Source organism: Ambystoma mexicanum, chromosome 3q (genome assembly GCF_040938575.1).
Source record: "Ambystoma mexicanum isolate Mex_15411 chromosome 3q, UKY_AmexF1_1, whole genome shotgun sequence".
NCBI lineage: Eukaryota > Metazoa > Chordata > Amphibia > Caudata > Ambystomatidae > Ambystoma > Ambystoma mexicanum.
This window is the reverse complement of record NC_090926.1, coordinates 1,139,611,124-1,139,616,123: the sequence shown is the minus strand read 5'-3', so window position 1 is coordinate 1,139,616,123 and position 5,000 is coordinate 1,139,611,124. Positions and strand designations below refer to the sequence as shown.

At 50.6% G+C, this 5,000-nt stretch overlaps 4 non-coding genes across 4 annotated transcripts; all 4 read left to right on the top strand.

Moving 5' to 3' along the window:
* The first annotated feature begins 1,186 nt into the window (after positions 1 to 1,186).
* TRNAS-CGA (transfer RNA serine (anticodon CGA)) lies at positions 1,187 to 1,268 on the top strand. Its single transcript has one exon. It is a non-coding gene; the product is annotated as a tRNA-Ser (tRNA).
* A 1,122-nt stretch (positions 1,269 to 2,390) lies between these two features.
* TRNAS-AGA (transfer RNA serine (anticodon AGA)) lies at positions 2,391 to 2,472 on the top strand. The gene has a single exon. It is a non-coding gene; the product is annotated as a tRNA-Ser (tRNA).
* A 363-nt stretch (positions 2,473 to 2,835) lies between these two features.
* TRNAS-UGA (transfer RNA serine (anticodon UGA)) lies at positions 2,836 to 2,917 on the top strand. Its single transcript has one exon. It is a non-coding gene; the product is annotated as a tRNA-Ser (tRNA).
* A 1,557-nt stretch (positions 2,918 to 4,474) lies between these two features.
* Positions 4,475 to 4,556, top strand: TRNAS-CGA (transfer RNA serine (anticodon CGA)). The gene has a single exon. It is a non-coding gene; the product is annotated as a tRNA-Ser (tRNA).
* Positions 4,557 to 5,000: the final 444 nt, after the last annotated feature.

The window sequence follows — 5,000 nt, the reverse complement described above, 5'->3', positions numbered from 1 at the left end:
GGCAGATGCATTCAGGAGAGGCCCCCTACCTGCGACACAGTGAAAGTACAGTCTTTTGCTGCCCTGTGCAAGCCAGGGGACTGAAGGAACAGCTTTCTGCCACAACAGCAGAGAGCAGAGGAAGGGCGCCCAGGAGAACCGTCAGAGGGTGGTGAGGCCACTGTCCTCTCGGCCCCGATCGGCCAAGACCTCTCTATATGGGCAGAAGGGACCCATTCTGCGGTCCTCTGAGACTTAGGGCCACATGCCCAGAAGGCCCACCACCCAAATCTTTGCCATATGGCTTAGACTAACTACCGGACCACTTGTGCGGCCATTTATTCCTCTGGAGCCTGTCAAAATGGCCTGCCGAAATTGGCTCCCAGGAGGCCTCTGCAACTCGATTTGCATAGAGACAGCCCCTGCCCAGGCATGCTTCCAAACAGGAGACTGTTAACAGTTTCAATTTGGAGCTGGCCGAAGCCAGTGCAACCTAGTGAAGGTGAGGCTCTGCTGCCTGGCCGCTTGCTAGGTTTATTAGCACAGATCTGTCCCTGGCACTTAGTCCGAGCTTGGCACGGAGGGGATATGGCATTTAAGGAACTTGGGCCAGACCATAGAGATTCTGACTTTTGAATGCATTTTCAAGGGTCATGGGAGGGCCAAAAGAGAACGGTGCAGAGCGGCATAAAGTAAGGGGCGGAGGAGACAGTGTGTGTGGCTAAAGTGTTAAGTTTATAGTAGAAACATGTTTGCTCAGGAGTAGTCGTGGCCGAGTGGTTAAGGCGATGGACTAGAAATCCATTGGGGTTTCCCCGCGCAGGTTCAAATCCTCTCGACTACGGCGCAGCGCCTGCTTTTATTATTTACTCTTTTCTGGTTTGGAAAACAATTTTAAAGTAGCAGTATAATACAATTACTAAAGGAGGCTGTGGCGCACTTGAGCTATTCAAGCAAGATCCTAGGAGTAAAAGCGGCTTCATCCTTTTGAACAACGCAGAGAAACTGGTACGTTTTGACAGTTTTGGTTTTGCAATTTCAAACGTATATGTACATTTAAAAGAAACTTGTGAGGAGAAAGAACGGTGCATGATGAGAGAAAAGGGTGGAAAGTACAGGACAAGATCTAGAGGCAAGGCGGTAGAGAGTAAGGACTCTATTGTGTAAGCACAGCACGATCTTTCGAGTGAGAGTTTTACTCTCATGGGTAGTCGTGGCCGAGTGGTTAAGGCGATGGACTCGAAATCCATTGGGGTCTCCCCGCGCAGGTTCGAACCCTGCCGACTACGTCTCGGTTTGAACTGAGCTGCAATTTTGCAATTTGCTCGGAAATGTCCCCAAAACAAGATGTAAACAAGCATGTTGATTATAGGATGGACGATAAAGCAGACATTGGGAAGACTCCCATCCAGGACTCTCTGACTGTTAGGGGTGGGGGCCACGATTATATTTCCACCCTGACACTAGTTGCCGCTAGAGCCATCGACGCCTGGCATCGCCTCCGTCTGTAAGAAGCCCATCCTGCGCTTTTCCTTGCCTGCATCTTTACAGCAGATATTGGGAGGGGTCCATGTGGATACAGAGGATGGAGCAACTGGCACGCAAGCTATCTGCCGAGCCTTTTTTGTGTGTCAGCACAAGGGTTCTCGTGTCACTTCTAGACCTTCCTTGGCAGATGCATTCAGGAGAGGCCCCCTACCTGCGACCCAGTGAAAGTACAGTCTTTTGCTGCCCTGTGCAAGCCAGGGGACTGAAGGCACAGCTTTCTGCCACAACAGCAGAGAGCAGAGGAAGGGCGCCCAGGAGGACCGTCAGAGGGTGGTGAGGCCCCTGTCCTCTCGGCCCCGATCGGCCAAGACCTCTCTATTTGGGCAGAAGGGACCCATTCTGCGGTCCTCTGAGGCTTAGGGCCACATGCCCAGAAGGCCCACCACCCAAATCTTTGCCATATGGCTTAGACTAACTACCGGACCACTCGTGCGGCCATTTATTCCTCTGGAGCCTGTCAAAATGGCTTGCCGAAATTGGCTCCCAGGAGGCATCTGCAACTCGATTTGCATAGAGACAGCCCCTGCCCAGGCATGCTTCCAAACAGGACACTGTTAACAGTTTCAATTTGGAGCTGGCAGAAGCCAGTGCAACCTAGTGAAGGTGAGGCTCTGCTGCCTGGCCGCTTGCTAGGTTTATTAGCCCAGATCTGTCCCTGGCACTTAGTCCGAGCTTGGCAGGGAGGGGATATGGCATTTAGGGAACTTGGGCCAGACCATAGAGATTCTGACTTTTGAATGCATTTTCAAGGGTCAGGGGAGGGCCAAAAGGGAACGGTGCAGAGCGGCATAAAGTAAGGGGCGGAGGAGACATTGTGTGTGGCTAAAGTGTTAAGTTTATAGTAGAAACAGGTTTGCTCAGGAGTAGTCGTGGCCGAGTGGTTAAGGCGATGGACTAGAAATCCATTGGGGTTTCCCCGCGCAGGTTCAAATCCTGCCGACTACGGTGCAGAGCTTGCTTTTATTATTTACTCTTTTCTGGTGTGGAAAACAATCTTAAAATAGCAGTATAATACAATTACTAAAGGAGGCTGCGGCGCACTTGAGCTATTCAAGCAAGATCCTAGGAGTAAAAGCGGCTTCATCCTTTTGAACAACGCAGAGAAACTGGTACGTTTTGACAGTTTTCGTTTTGCAATTTCAAACGTATATGTACATTTAAAAGAAACTTGTGAGGAGAAAGAACGGTGCATGATGAGAGAAAAGGGTGGAAAGTACAGGACAAGATCTAGAGGCAAGGCGGTAGAGACTAAGGACTCTTCTGTGTAAGCACAGCACAATCTTTCGAGTGAGAGTTTCACTCTCATGGATAGTCGCGGCCGAGTGGTTAAGGCGATGGACTTGAAATCCATTGGGGTTTCCCCGCGCAGGTTCGAACCCTGCCGACTACGTCTCGGTTTGAACTGAGCTGCAATTTTGCAATTTGCTCGGAAATGTCCCCAAAACAAGATGTAAACATGCATGTTGATTATAGGATGGACGATAAAGCAGACATTGGGAAGACTCCCATCCAGGACTCTCTGACTGTTAGGGGTGGGGGCCACGATTATATTTCCACCCTGACACTAGTTGCCGCTAGAGCCATCGACGCCTGGCATCGCCTCCGTCTGTAAGAAGCCCATCCTGCGCTTTTCCTTGCCTGCATCTTTACAGCAGATATTGGGAGGGGTCCATGTGGATACAGAGGATGGAGCAACTGGCATGCAAGCTATCTGCCGAGCCTTTTTTGTGCTGGTTCTCGTGTCACTTCTAGACCTTCCTTGGCAGATGCATTCAGGAGAGGCCCCCTACCTGCGACACAGTGAAAGTACAGTCTTTTGCTGCCCTGTGCAAGCCAGGGGACTGAAGGAACAGCTTTCTGCCACAACAGCAGAGAGCAGAGGAAGGGCGCCCAGGAGAACCGTCAGAGGGTGGTGAGGCCACTGTCCTCTCGGCCCCGATCGGCCAAGACCTCTCTATATGGGCAGAAGGGACCCATTCTGCGGTCCTCTGAGACTTAGGGCCACATGCCCAGAAGGCCCACCACCCAAATCTTTGCCATATGGCTTAGACTAACTACCGGACCACTTGTGCGGCCATTTATTCCTCTGGAGCCTGTCAAAATGGCCTGCCGAAATTGGCTCCCAGGAGGCCTCTGCAACTCGATTTGCATAGAGACAGCCCCTGCCCAGGCATGCTTCCAAACAGGAGACTGTTAACAGTTTCAATTTGGAGCTGGCCGAAGCCAGTGCAACCTAGTGAAGGTGAGGCTCTGCTGCCTGGCCGCTTGCTAGGTTTATTAGCACAGATCTGTCCCTGGCACTTAGTCCGAGCTTGGCACGGAGGGGATATGGCATTTAAGGAACTTGGGCCAGACCATAGAGATTCTGACTTTTGAATGCATTTTCAAGGGTCATGGGAGGGCCAAAAGAGAACGGTGCAGAGCGGCATAAAGTAAGGGGCGGAGGAGACAGTGTGTGTGGCTAAAGTGTTAAGTTTATAGTAGAAACATGTTTGCTCAGGAGTAGTCGTGGCCGAGTGGTTAAGGCGATGGACTAGAAATCCATTGGGGTTTCCCCGCGCAGGTTCAAATCCTCTCGACTACGGCGCAGCGCCTGCTTTTATTATTTACTCTTTTCTGGTTTGGAAAACAATTTTAAAGTAGCAGTATAATACAATTACTAAAGGAGGCTGTGGCGCACTTGAGCTATTCAAGCAAGATCCTAGGAGTAAAAGCGGCTTCATCCTTTTGAACAACGCAGAGAAACTGGTACGTTTTGACAGTTTTGGTTTTGCAATTTCAAACGTATATGTACATTTAAAAGAAACTTGTGAGGAGAAAGAACGGTGCATGATGAGAGAAAAGGGTGGAAAGTACAGGACAAGATCTAGAGGCAAGGCGGTAGAGAGTAAGGACTCTATTGTGTAAGCACAGCACGATCTTTCGAGTGAGAGTTTTACTCTCATGGGTAGTCGTGGCCGAGTGGTTAAGGCGATGGACTCGAAATCCATTGGGGTCTCCCCGTGCAGGTTCGAACCCTGCCGACTACGTCTCGGTTTGAACTGAGCTGCAATTTTGCAATTTGCTCGGAAATGTCCCCAAAACAAGATGTAAACAAGCATGTTGATTATAGGATGGACGATAAAGCAGACATTGGGAAGACTCCCATCCAGGACTCTCTGACTGTTAGGGGTGGGGGCCACGATTATATTTCCACCCTGACACTAGTTGCCGCTAGAGCCATCGACGCCTGGCATCGCCTCCGTCTGTAAGAAGCCCATCCTGCGCTTTTCCTTGCCTGCATCTTTACAGCAGATATTGGGAGGGGTCCATGTGGATACAGAGGATGGAGCAACTGGCACGCAAGCTATCTGCCGAGCCTTTTTTGTGTGTCAGCACAAGGGTTCTCGTGTCACTTCTAGACCTTCCTTGGCAGATGCATTCAGGAGAGGCCCCCTACCTGCGACCCAGTGAAAGTACAGTCTTTTGCTGCC